The following is a 13,683-nucleotide window of genomic DNA, read 5'->3' on the forward strand; positions in this document are numbered from 1 at the left end:
CTATATGCTGGATACATTCATTTTCTCTTGCCTTCTTTCTGTCTGTCCCAAATCTTCTTCAACAGATTATCTTATATTTTCCAGCATGTGCCCAAAACACCATAATCTGTTCTCTTTGACATTTTCTGAAATCGGAGCTACTTTGGCCACTGCTCTGATGCCCTCATTTCCTCAACTGTCCCATTATGTTCATCCTACTCACCCATCTCAGGCACTTCAACGCCATTATTTCTATCTTCCTGAACTGCTCTGTCTTTAATCCCTAGGTTTCTGTACCATAAAGTAGTACTGAGTGCACCACTGTTGTATATACCTTATTTTGCAGCTTATTTGGCATTCTTCTGTCATACATCACCCCTGCCACTCTGCCAGTTAGCAGCAGCCCCCTGATTCTAGCTTTGTCTTCCTTATTCAGATTTCTCTTCTCCTCAACCACCCCTCCCAGATACTTAAAGCTGTTAACCTGTTACATTCTTTTCTCTTCTATCTTAAATTTCTGCTTCTTCTAATTTCCCCCATTTGCCACCATTACAACTGCTTTATCTTCACTTAGCTTCATCCCATGTGCCTTTAGTTATGCATTCCATTCCCCTACCCTTTGCTGAAGTTTTTGCTCAGACTCTGCCTGCAATGCCAAGTTGTCTGTGTACAATGCTTTGTTGATCTGTTCTTCCTGAATTATTTTCTCTTGCACTTCATCACCAGGATTCCAGTAGTGGTGTCAGAGCTGAACTCTGATGCACACCCAGTCAAACTGGCAACTCCTCTGTTAGAATGAACACTGTTCATACATGAGTCATCAGGTCCTTGTATGTAGCCTGAACTAATTCTACCAATGTTTCTGGCACATCAAACCAATGCAGGACTGCCTATATCAGCATTATTGGGACCTTGTCATATGCTTTATCCATGTCTAGGAATGCCCATTTGAACTCTTTCCTCATCTCTTGCTTCTTTTCAACTATCAGTTTCACTGCAAACGTTGGTCCAGTTGTGCTGCATCCTGATCTGAATCACAACTGCTCATCTCCCATCTTACTTTCTACTACTCTGAATATTCACTTATCAAGCACCATCTCCAAAACTTTCAAGCAGTTTTACAAGAGCGTGGTACCTCTGTACTGTCCACAGTAGCAAATGTCCCCTTTGTCCTTGAAAAATGGCACTACTGTGCTTATTATCCAGTCATCTAGAAATCGCCTTTCTCTCCACACTGCTATGACTACCCTCAGGAGCAATTTCTCCCCTATCTCACCCAGCATCTTTATCATATCTGCTGTGACCTCATCTGAGCCATCTGATTTTCTTGACTTCATTTTTATTAATATTGTTCTTACTTAAGTAGACTACTCCTTTCCTTTCACTGTAAGCTGTGTCTGGGACGGTACAGCTTCTGTGGGATTTTCTTCATTCAGAAGCTGCTGGAAGTACTCTTTCATCTACCTATGAAGTCCTGTGAACTGGTGAGCAAGTTGTTGCTGGCATCCCTTATGAAGGGTGTCTGACTAACTTTTTTATCTTTCTGTCTTTGCCTTGTAATGTGATATAGTTTGTTTGGCCATCTACCGAATCATTTTCCAGAAGCTGGTTGAGTGCCTCTGATGCCTTGTTCTTTGCAATTGCAACTCTTCTCTTAGCCCCTTTGTTAGCCAACCAGTATTTCTTCAGAGCCAGGTCGATCTTTTCCATCTTCCACTTTTTCCTGCACACCTTCTTTCATTAGATGACTTCCTGACTTCTGCACTCCACCTCTAGCTTTTCTTATGTATCTTATTTCAATAGCTTGCTCAGCCACATATCTGTTCTGTAGCCCTCACACATGCTGTTTTTAGGTATTGCCATTCTTCTTCAACTCCACCTATTTCCTCTTCTTCCTAAGGACTAGAGCCCTGTAGAATTCCTTGAATTCTTGTACTTTCACTCCCGCCAACTTCTAGATCTTCACTTTAGTCTCTGTTGACCTTAATGCATTCTCTGACCACTGTTAGCAGCTGGTTATGCAGCTAGTGGTTTATGCTGTGGGCTGACTGTTACACTGGGGATGACTTTGCAGTCACTGATTCTAACCTGTTCCTTACTAGGAGGAAGTCTGTGTTGCATGTTGACCACTTTGTATCTGATCATGGGACAGTCTCTCTTGCTGAACCATGTGTCTGTCACCATTAAGTCATTTGCCGAACAGAAGTCTAGAATATACTCTTCTTTATTCCTGTTGTCCCAGTCATGTGGGCCCAGGCAATCCTCATATCCTGTTCTGTTTCTCCTTGTATATGCATTTGGGTCACCCATTATTAACACCAATTCATAACATCTTGTTTTATCCAATAGGTCTTGTAAGTGCTGTCTGAATGCATTCTTTTCCTTACTATCACAGCACTGTTGATTGGCATAGGCTGTGATTATGAACTGTGCCCTGTCCTAATACTGGAGTCATATTGGGATGAGTCTGTCCCTTATTCTGATGACATCCCTCACTGTCTTCTAAATTCTACATCACCACAATTCCCACTCCATTTCTAGTCTGCCCTCCTCCTGAGTAGTAGACTCTGGATCCCAAGCCAAGTGGCTTTGCTGTACTGTACTGCCATCTTGTCTCCTGCATACATAGTATGTCTAGCCTCCAACATACCATCATGTCATCCACTTCAGGTTTGCATCCTGTCAGTGAATCTACACTGAGTTATAGCTATTATTAGTTCATGTTTGGCAGGTTTATTGCTTTTATGTACAGCTTCCACTCAACAGAGCTATCCTAGGTAACCCAAGCTGGGCAACTGGACACCAGCCTCCCAGTAGCTTATTGGCCCAGGGCTGTTGGGCTTTATGGTAGGCACACACTGGTCAATAGGAGCAAATACAGCCCTCCCATTGTTAGTAGGGGTCCCTGGCTGAGGTTAGAATAAGCTGGGTTCTCAACTCACTTATCACCATCAAATGCACATGCTCATTTGGCGACATTAGTCACCACAACGAAATCCCTTAGAACTATAGTTCATGCTGTTGAGTGGCTAGCCCTGACACAGCACACAGTTTGTGATCCATTTTCTTCTGTCTTGAGGATACTGTATGCCACAGTTGATACCCAAAGTGGTTGGATTATACAACTCTTTTCCCCGATCTGCACCACCTAGACTTTGTGCTGCTTCCATAACTCCATTCTTTGGTGAGTTTGAGGTGGAAATATTGAGCATGTTTTTTGGGAGGTAGGAGAAACCCCATACAGTCACAAGGAGAACATGCAAATTCTATACAGGCATTGGCCAAAGGTCAGGATAGAACATTGCACATAGGAGGCTAAGAATGTAACTAGTATGCCCACCGGTCTCTCTTCATACCATATAGTCTCTCATCAAATTCTAAAACTGTGAAAAATCAGTGAAAAAATATTTCTGTTATCATATTTATTACACTGGCAACAGAGGTAGACACTTGTAGTCTGTGTCAGCATTTCATCTCAAGACCACTGTCAAACCAATCAGCACTGACTGTAGTTAAAAGTATTAACAGCAAAAATGCTGGACTTCATAGTCATGTATGCATTACCATAACAATTTCAAAGGCTTGCCCCAAAATGCTTTTTTTAAAAAATAACACTTATGGATGTGGAAGGAGAAACTGTGCATTTTCCGTTACTGAGGAAGATTTTTACTAATTGTGGGTTACCTCTATTGCCGTGTGACTGGCTGGGGGTGGATTTCATGCTAATATATGAGTAGGATACTACTTGTATAGAACTGGATGTTAGCCTATTAATAGAAACAATAGAATTGATTGATAGTGAGAATTTCTAATGCTCATTGCTAATTCCAGCCATTTTGTTTGCCACCAGTGGTTTACCATAACAACCTTATGATTTATTTATTATGCAGCAATCTGATTTGGCTCAGATGATGAATGCAATGCAATGCAATGCAATGCAAAATAACTATGTTTTGCAGTTTTAAGTCAGTTATGTGACTGCATTTCTAAAAGTAACTGTATTTTTGATTGCCCTGTGTAAGGGAGTGGTTTTGTGTGTCTGTGTATGCCTGTGTGTGTTTGTGTGTGCACATGTGTGAGTTTTGGTGTGTGTGTGTGTGTGTGTGTGTGTGTGTGTGTGTGTGTGTGTGTGTGTGTGTGTGTGTGTGTGTGTGTGTGTGCGTGTGTGCGTGTGTGTGTGTGTGTATATACGTGTGTGCGTGTGTGCGTGTATCTGTCTGTGTGTTCTGTGTGCTCACGACTGAGTCTGTGCAGAGAAATAGTGACTTTTGACATGACACCCTGACCCCATATAGAAAATGAGAAAACGAGAATTGTTGGTGATGATGATGATCACATTTTGACTTGACAAATATTAAGCATGCAAAACACTGAACAGCAAGTATTGAGGATGGAATACAGAAAAACATAACAGAATGCATAAAACATAATTTTTCCAGGAGGGCAAGGGGACAAACTCTCCTGCCCCCCACTTACACTGCTAATTATATATATCAACCCCAAGATCACACTACAGCTGAAAAGGGCAAAACACCACTACCCACTGTACTGCAATCTTGGACAAACTTCTACTTTTAGGTGTTCAGTGTTATTGATTTTTGACATTGCTGGCTCAATGTTGTAGGTGTCAACTATGTGCGACATTCTGATATATGTATGGATAGATAGATACATAAATAGATGGCTCAGTATCAAATTGTCAATCACACAATAAACCAGAAACATTGAAACTATGAAATTTTGAAAAACACAAAATAATTTGTAAAGGACATTTTTTGCAGGGAGGATTTCCATGTGGGGGCTGTGGCTCCCACACTCCCTGTTAATTATATATATATATATATATATATATATATATATATATATATATATATATATATATATATAAAACAATTCTGAAATCATTTGAAAGCTGGAAAATTGGAAAATGGCAAAATCCCGCTCTCTACTATACGGCAATCCCAGGCAAGCAGCTTCTATCACATTTCTTTTATTTATTTATTTTGTTTGGTTTTATTTATTTATTTATTTATTTATGTATATTACGAGAAACGCAATGTTTTCTGGTCAATGCTCTGTGTGTTGATGATCTCTTCTGCAGTGGATATTTTAAGGTAGACCCATATGCATAAATATAAATAGATATAAAATTACAAGTCAAATGCAAAACAACTTAACAGAGAGTCCATTTTATAAGTACAGTAATACCTAAGGGGCTGAAAGTTACAGGAAAATAACAGACCTTCAAGGCATCTGTAGGACCTCTACTAGTTAGGATTCAAAATACACATATGTGGTTTGTTATTTACTTGTGCTGCCAATCCCTTGAGATATTATTGCTTTCTTGATCAACTAAAACCTGTACTCTAAATTTCCAGAAACTTAAATAACTGAATACTTAATGTAAAAAAAAACACACACAAACACAATGAAACATTAAGTCGGCAAAAGAAACAGTTGGTATTTAATAGAGCTGTACCAAACTAAGCATGCATATCCCAACTGTAAGAGAAACTATACATGCCTTAGTCTGTAGCACAAAACAATGGTGCCATATTCTCAAATAACAGTGGGCATGAATCTCTAAATTGTAAAAGGAAAGTATGCATGCAGTTGTCTGTAGGACAAAAGAACAGTATAGTATTTTATCATAGTCATTGATGGTGGGTTCAGAAACCACACTTCCCAAGTATACAATACTGTTAGGTTTTCATCATTATTAGAAGGTAACTTCAGACCTCTATACTAGTGGCACAAATAACCTTCTGTAATCTGTAATCAGTATAATTGGAACATGCATATGTGCAATATATGTACACATCAAGGACTGGTGGCCATAGTCTGTATTAAAGTGCGTCTCTGTTAAAAATTGGGTAGTCTTAAAAGTAAGGAAAAAACTTGTTAGGAGTTTGTAGTGTTTAAAGTAAAAGTAACAAAATAGAGTCAAATAATTGTATCAATGCTTTGTATGTCACATATGAAGTTACTAATGTTCTCCATTTTTTCTCTCACTTCAACACTTTTCTCTCCTTTTTTTTGAGTTTATTTTTTTGTGTTAATTTTTTATTTTTGTTTTTCCCACAGCACAGCTGGGTAGAACTGTCCCATGGGATCCACTCGCCCCACTCCACTGGCTATAGCACTGCTGCCCACCATGCTGGTGCAGTACCTGGTTGCACCCCCTCTACTGCCTCTGCACTACCTGGTCCTTCAGGTAGTTCTGACCATGAGGATAGACCTGTGGCTCCTTTAGGGAGCAGTGGTGAAGGGGGTGAGTTTATCATGCATGACGAACTGCCAGAGATGGTGTGTAGGATTGTGTATCACACTTGGCTCATGTCCATGCAGGATGGAGTGCCTGCTTTCCATCCTCGCGCAGAGCACCTGTAGGAGGCATACATGTTGGGCATGGCAGCCAGTGGTGCAGTGAGGTGACAGTAATGACAGTCCACTGAGTGAGGACTAGATTCTCACTGTCAACCACCTCAACATGCATAGGCCCAAGATTTCCCACCCTCCCCCCATCCATGGTGTTCACACACCTCATGTGTCCTTCAGCATCCCTGTCTCTTACTTGTTTGTCTTGTCTGTCTGCAATTGCTTCCTCACCTGGCCAACTTACTTCACCCACATATTTTGCAGCCCTTCCCCAACATTCCCCTCTCTCTTTCTCTCAAAAAAAATAAAATAAATAAATAAATAAATAATGGGCACCTGTCCCACAAAAAAAAAAAAATTCCCATACATAGCTCTTCATTTTGTACATGTGTCTTCATGACACACATGATTCTCTGCAATTCTCTATAACAGATTGTGTTGTGGTCACCCCTATCTCTGGATGTGACTGTCCAAATTCAGCAAAATTTGTATGTTTTATTCTGGCAGAAATGGATAGCTGTGGTTCTTTTCTGCAGCCTTCCTGCACATTTCTGCCTTGTTTTCACTTTGTCCATTCCCCCACTTGTTCCCCATTTCACCACTATCCTGTCTTCCCCATGTTTACCTATATAATGCATATGCTGTACTATATTAATGCATAATGTAAAGTAAAACCATTTATACTGTTATCTGTATGCATTTGTTAGAACTGTAATGATGGCATGGCCATGTTTGTCAATCCATTTTAGAGGTACAAATGATTGACCATACATGAAAATAGCTGCGTGATACATATTTACAAATGCTTCAGGGACAGGTCCTTTGAATGCACATTCAGCATTTCACATGTGTTTTATTAGCAAAATGGTTAATGTGCCTGTTATTTAGTGGGTGGGAGAAGCAAAGAGAAGTTACTGTTATGTCCCAAACTAGAATGAACTGGTCTTTTGGGGGATGGCACAGTTGAGTTACTGCGATGACACATACAAGGATATGTTGCTCTTGCTACCCTCTTTGTTTTGCATCTTGCCTCTTGTTAGTATTTCACATATGTCAGATGTGTTATATTTTTCCAGTGGGTACTACTGACTGCCTACCTTAACTGCTTTATTGGGTAACAGTTACTCTATAGTTATGTGATAGTTATGTGTATTATCATTCTTTTGTGTTTTATGACGAAAATGTCATTGAGGCACAGACCCCCTTCAGTGAGGCAGAAAACACAACAAAAGTGGATGCACTACATCAACACAGTGCTTTACTTCTTGGAAGGAGTCATCCCAATATGCCAGAGAGGCTGCTAACATAAATGTTGTGGGTGGCCACGGCCATACTTATGAGTAAGTGCATCTCAGAGCCACTGACATGCTCACATCTGCACAGAGGCATGCAGCTGCTATTGCCCAAGACCAGAAGGTACCTAGGGGTGGGCCTCATGCTGAACCACCTCTCACTCCCAGTGAGGAATTCCTGGTAAATCTTCTGAAACAGGACAACTCAGAGCAGAGTGGCCCCAATATGTTATTGATGTGAGTCCGTCTCCTTTTCAGTCCCAGGAAGAGCTTCCAGGTAGGCTTTTATATATGACCAGTTCAATACAGTTGTATAGTAAAACAATTGAAATAAAAGTTACATCTGTGTCACTTGTGTTTTTTTTTTTGAGGGGGGGATTGAATATTAGTACAGTGATAAGCTCAGTTTGGAGTTGTAAGCCAAGTTCTTGTTAAAGTAACACATCATGTTGATTGAAAGGAGTACATGTAGTACCTCCTGTCTTCCTGTTAAATGTGATGATGTTGGCCTTGCCTCTTGCTTAATTTATTTCAGGACCACCAGGAATCCAGCAATGTAATTGCCCTGCAGGTGGTAAACTAAATCAAGTTATTTCAGTACTGCAGATCAATTTCTAGAAATCTAATGTGTCATTTTAGGCCTGTTGTGTGTATTTCTGTACTGTCTGTATTAGTGGTAGCCCTGTTAGCTGTTTAGCATATATTGCACCATAGTAGTGCAGGTATTAATGTATGCCTGTGTTTCTCCCTTTTTATTGTGTGCCGTGTGCCAATTGATGTCAGTTTCTCAACAGACACTGATGATGATGGTGGCAAATGTTGACATCCAGCCACCCCCTTCTTTTTCCATGGACACAGCCAGTAGGCCTACACCTACCCAGTCCACTGAACCCTTAGATATAGGACAGATGGAGAGCAAAGACATTGAGCAGGCAAGTGTGGCTACTGTGGCTGTAGTGCCTGTTGAGTCTGGTTGTAGCCAAAGTGTTAGTGAGGTGCCAAGCAGGAGGGTTGACAGCGGTACTGGGAGGGGGCCTGCTGTCCCTCCTCCAACTGCTGTAGATGTCTCTTTCCATGTCACTTAAAGTATGTTTAGGGCCATCATGGATGCACAGGTATGTTCAGAAAGGCACTCCAGACAAATGTTCAGGGTTGTAGATGTGGCACAATCTGACATGTGTGACTACCTCCATTGTGTCACTGATTCCCTAGATCAGATTAATGACATGGAATGAGAGGTGTCTGTGATGGAACATCTACTGGGAGGGAAACAGCATCCTCATGGGTGTAGGTCAACCACAACATCTGCTGAAAGACAATGTGGCTGTTCCCGATTACACTCCTGTAGTGACAATACTTCTGGTGATCCATCGGGGAAAGTGCTGTCTACACCCAGACATGGCAGGCCATGAGGTTGTGGTCCTGGGCATTCCTGTGAAGGGACCATGTCCAGCAGACATCGGTCACACTCATGTAGCAGCACTCCATCTGACCTTGGGTTTGGAGGTGCCAGTGCAACTCCTGGCAGAGCCAGTTCCTGCAGTTGGGGGTAACAACAGTGAACTGCCACCTCTACCATGCACGGCCGTGCATGTCCAACATACCAAGATGTGAAGTTAACACTGAGCCTGGCTGTGTTCATGCAGACTTTCACACACTATTTTCACATGGAAGACCCATACAGACACACACACACACACACACACACACACACACACACACACACACACACACACACACACACACACACACACACAGGCTGTCTGATTCCCTTTCTCCCTGACACATACTCACCTACCTTTTGTGTCAGCCTAGGCCTCCTGCTCCCCCCCCACAGCACACTGTGTAAGTGATGATAACTTAGTCATATCCCTGTTTTCTCTATTTTGGATTTGGGGATACAAAAGCTTTGTATATGATAGCTATATAAGTGCCTAGTATATCTGCATTTGTGTTGTTGAACTGATAATTGTACATGCCAGTTATATTTGCCTTGCCAAATGATACAGTGGATAGCATCATCATGACAGTACTTTCTAGTGTATTCTCTTATAAACATTATGAAGTCAGGAACTGCAATGTGTGCCACTACTTTATAAACTTTGTTTTTAATGTTTTCCAGTACATATGTATGATGCACATCATAAGACATGCCATCACATTCAGGTCTCATGATTGTATGACAGCACTGTAGTCAAACTTATCAGAACAGTAATATAGTATAATGCTCTCTTTTGCAGGAACTTCACAAGACACATGCAATAGCTAGACAGCTAGACAGACCATAGAGCATTCTTATCAAGATGACAGGAGCCTACTAACCATGGCATGATGTATGTGAGCAGATTAAAATACATGTCACTTTCTTCTGTCAGATATCGCATTACATTGTAACTGTTATTCTAAGCCTATTACTTTTGATTTAAGCACTTGGGCTTCAGGCCAGTTGTCTTACATTAACAAGGTTTGTAGTATACACTCTTGTGGGAAGAGAGAGTAGCTTCTGCCCTTCTGAGTTGGGAATTGCTGGTCTAATGCTTATTGTGGCTGTTGTTCTAAGTCTCTTTGTTATGGTTTAAACACTTGGCCTCCACACAAGTTGTTTTACACTAGGAAGGTTTGTGGTGTAGATTCTTGTGGCAGGAGAGGATAGCCTGCACCCATCTAAGCTGGGAATTGCCAGTTGAAGGTTTATTATGTCTTTTATTTTGAAAGGGTCTTCGTTTTGGTTTAAGCACTTGTGTTTCAGACCACTTGTCTACATTCTTGTTGGAGTATTCTACTGGATTGATGCTTTATTTAAACTGTTCTGTTGTGTTTGCAATTTTCTGCACTTTGGATTTCTAGTTCTTCTGCATTTTATAGCATAAACTAGATTCAGACTTGCTGAATCTGGACTGTTTGGTATTAGTGGAGCACAAAAAACAGCCCTCTTACATTAGAAAGGCCCTTTCTTCCTTGTGGCAGAACTGTGCAGCCAAGAACCCATCTAACTTAGGGATTGCTGGAATGAGTCTCACTGTTGGCTTTTCCTTTTTTTTTACCTGTTTAATATAGTTTAACGTTTCTGGTATTCCAGAGTTGTGTTTTGTTGTGTTTGCACTCAGTTTACCATAGATGCTCAGAGCTTGCATTGCTGGACTGTGAGCAACTCAGTTATGTATTGTGAAACATCCATCCTCAACATTGTGCGGTTACCCCTTACTAAGGAACTGAACCTATCCTTCCCTCTGCAACAGTCCCCAAGGGAATTTAATTATAAGTGAAAGTACGTACTTTTATACCAAAGTCTATAGACAATTAGTGTGAGATATCTTAGGTTGTAAGTTTACTCTCACCAGCCAGGACAGCTGGCAGCCTTTACTAACTGCTCCCATACCTGTCACCCCTTCCCCCCCTCTTAGACTACGAGTATATTACTGTTATCCTATTCAACCTTTATAGCATACTTACTGCCCTACACTTTTTTCCCAGTACATATTACCTCTGCTATACAACTTTTGTCCACTAGAGGGCAACAGTTTCCTTTAGACCTCCATTGTGACTCTAATTTTAAGTAACTTACAGGCTCTTGGATTCCAATATTCTGGAAGAGCTAACACTCCCACTCTATTCTCTCTTTCTTCTAATATTCTTCACTGCCGACCCTCTCTGCATATTCTATTATCAAGGCATTGTGTCATCTCACCCTCCGCAACTATACCTACCTTTGCTTACTGCTCCTCTGATTGTTCTCCTAGGGTGAACTCCTTTGTGGCTCATCCCGCTCCATTCGCCCTGCGGGCTCACTCTGCTCCCCTACCCTGCCCCCAAATCCCACACGCCCCCAGTGGTCCTAAACTTATACACTAACTGCCACACCCCTATACTTTAAGACCAACCTCTAACTCCTCCCCTTAAAGTGCTATCACCTCTATTATATTCTCATTCTAACCCCTATCTCCTCCCCCTTATAGAACCATCACTCATCTACCTTTATCCATTATCCTACTACTCTATCCACAAATATCCCAACATTCAACCACCTAAACCTAAACAAATGGCCCAAGGACCCTATAAACCCTTACCTTTATTACTACTCCTAAGTATACTTATCATTCCCTATCTACTTACTCTCTACGAACACCATACAATCCTAGAACTGCATACCCACAACACACACACCTCTATCCTTACTCCCAGCTCCACTCAGAGTCTTAGCAACCTCCCCAGCTCAGCTAAGTACTCAGCAGCCATATTCCATAGACTCTATCACATCTCTCAATGTAACCCTCTAGCTAGAAAAACCAAGAACCTACTTTTTAAACTTTTATAACTTATCCTAAAAGTTCAGGTCCACTCCCTGTTAGATGGTGATATACAGCCAAACCCAGGTCCTACCACTATCACAGCTACACAGCCTGATACACCAACATTTTCAATCTCACAAACACTTACCAAGCCTCCCAACTCTTTCCTGATAGCTCATCTTAACATTCGTAGCATCAATAATAAAATAGCTCATCTGCATGCCCTTATTAATGTTTATTCCTTTGACATCCTCTGTCTGTCTGAAACATGGCTTAATCCATCAATACAAGACAGTGCAGTTTTACCCCCTGGCTATAATATCATAAGACGTGACCGTAACATTAAAAAAGGAGGAGGCATAGCCATACTTTATAAGAATGTATTACAAGTTACCTTGTTAGATGCCAAACCTCCACTTTGCAACAATGCAGAAATTCTTCTAACTAAGATTCAACTTAAGAAAAGCAAAGCCATATATCTATCATGTGGCTATCTTCCCCAGGCAATAACATCAACACATTAGAGGCTATCCTCAGCTGGCTCTCAAGCAACTACCCCCAAGAAACCGTTATACTTGGAGATTTTAACATTAACTGGAACTCCTGTATATCTGAGCAGCCTTCTACTCATATCAACTTATATGGTTTTACCCAAACTATAACATCCCCTACCCGTACCAATAAAACTAACAGCAAAACTAGTACCCTTGACTGGATACTCACTAATACTCCCCAACTAAACTATAAAACAGCCACCCTTCCTGAGGACATAAGTGACCACTTGCTTACCTATTTAATCAGAACAAAAACTGACATCCCAAACTCAACCATCTGTAGAACTGTTTGTCGTTTTTGCATTTAAGTTACCTGTAGCACATTGCATTTAAGCTACCTGGCACTTGCTCACTAAAGCAATTATATAAGTCAGCAATAAAAAATTAAAAGCACTACACCCTCACAAACTCCCCTTGAGTACCTTGTTCCTCATTGGCCCTTTTTTTCAATTATAAAGGAATTCCCAATACTATTCTAGCATGTCCAAAGGTCAGTTGTCAATCTCCTCTCCGGTCCAGCTGGTGAATCTGGGAATCTTGAGGCAATGTTACAACTGCCTCATGTACACAGAGAACCTCCCCTCCTCCCAACAAATTCCAACACATGTGAGAGATGCAACCATATAGCCAAACTGGAGGCTAAGCTCTCTCAACTCAGTACTGGCATAACCAGTCAGGAGGAGAAGGAAACCACACTCACTACAATTCCAGTCTCACATAGACCTACGACGACAACAAACCAAACACATAAACACACAAAAACATACTCGGAGGCTCTAAATAAAAATCTGCCTAAGCAGCAGAGACCTCCAAAGCAGACACCCAAGCAACCGCTACCCCAAAACAGAACACGTGCAACACATAGCTCACAAAGCCAGTGTGCCGAACAGTCACAGCCCATAAGGCTAAACAACACACCTGATACACTTGTAATTGGTGACTCTATCGTCAGGCACACTGACGTCCCGCTCACCAGGCTGAACAAGGAGAAGGTCACGGTGAGCTGCCTGTCGGGCGCTAGGATCCGCCACATAACACAAGCACTCAGGTCACTCCAAGGCAAGTACAAATATGACTCAGTCATTGTCCATGCTGGTGTGAATGACCTGAGACATACCTCCCTGGACTACATGAAAAGAGACATAGAGGAGCTCTCTCAGCATGTAGCCCAGGCCGGTATGACCCTGACCT

This window comes from Protopterus annectens, chromosome 6.part1 (genome assembly GCF_019279795.1).
Source record: "Protopterus annectens isolate FY-2018-M chromosome 6.part1, PAN1.0, whole genome shotgun sequence".
NCBI classification, from domain to species: Eukaryota; Metazoa; Chordata; order Ceratodontiformes; family Protopteridae; genus Protopterus; species Protopterus annectens.